The sequence below is a fragment of the Otolemur garnettii genome, unplaced genomic scaffold (assembly GCF_000181295.1).
Source record: "Otolemur garnettii isolate 467f Iridium unplaced genomic scaffold, OtoGar3 scaffold00113, whole genome shotgun sequence".
Classification (NCBI taxonomy): Eukaryota; Metazoa; Chordata; class Mammalia; order Primates; family Galagidae; genus Otolemur; species Otolemur garnettii.
In genome coordinates this window covers 3,934,432-3,935,777 of record NW_003852508.1, presented here as the reverse complement: position 1 = coordinate 3,935,777, position 1,346 = coordinate 3,934,432, and positions in this window count along the sequence as shown.

Sequence of the window (1,346 nt, the reverse complement as noted above, 5' to 3'; positions counted from 1 at the left end):
ATTAAGCCACAGGCGCCAAGCCTAAATTTCTATTTTCAATATCACCTTGCTTCAGACGTCTGAAACAAAGCAATACTAATAACTTCTAAGTAACAGCAGCTTCTGGTGAGCTTCCTACCTGTTTTCCTTGTGGAGTTCTGGATTTATTTATAAGGCAGCAACTCATTTGTTTAGATTAAGAAAAACAAGTGAAAATAAACCATGCCTTATGGGCCTATTTATATAACATTCCAGTGATATCACACAACCTTATTTGTAAATCAAAAATAATTCTGATACAAGACACCGTGGTATATGTTTTGGCAGTCGTTAAACCAGATGTGTATGTTAATGCAGACTGTGAAGGTTTAACCCAAACATCTGTAGCGGGTCAAAAGGAGTATACCAAAGGGTACAGGTTTCTCAATATTGGGGAACGGTTTATTTCAGAGACCCAGATCAGATTCTTAGATCCTTCCTTGGAATGATCCACTTAACTTTTCAGGCTTCGGTTTCTGCTTCTCTTGAGCCAGGGAAGAGCTCCCCGTGGTGTGACTGGGCACTGTCCATGCAACCAGGCCCTCTAAGAAAGTGGACCCCACCTTCTCAGCACTTGGGCCCAGGGCAGCTCATTCGTAAGGGGGTCACCATCTCCGGAGGTAGACTGGAGCAAGAGCTCTGCCTGCCAGAAAGGAGAGCAACTGTCTGAAGCATTCAGAGCCTATATTTGTAGAGATTTGAATTTCAGACTGTAGAGACAATGAGCAGTTGCCAGTCAGGGCAGACCACAAGGCCAGCAGACAGAATAGGGATCCAAGTAACAAGTCAGGACAAGCCATGAACAAGCAGAGGTGGCCTGAGCTCCAGCAGCAGTGAGGACCCACTCACGGGAAGACAGCTAGATGTTGTTCAATCTCAGAGCCGCTGTTGGAGAGCTAGGCCGGGGGCTGATTTGAATGACCTTCCTTTCAGGTCCCCAGAGGCCTGCCGAGGGCAGTTTCTCTTCTCTCCTCCCTCTTTCGTTACTCTGGAAGAGTCTAATTAACACCAGTGTAAGTCGGAATCTCCGCTGGCTCTAATCTTCTAGAATTACACAGAACACAGTAAAAACTCACTAATTCAGACGGCACAGTACAAATTCCTAATTAGTCTGTTTGGACCAAGCTGAAATATATTTTTGTATAGCAAAATTTTGTTATAGATAGGTCAAATTACCAAAAAAAGCAGGGGGTGGGGGGTGATAGAGAACTTGCTAAATTTCATTTTAAACAGACAAGCAGTTAATTTAATACATGAATTCAAAATGATTTTATGTATTTATTAAATGTGTATGACCCAAGGAACTTCAATTGAATATAAAAAACAAA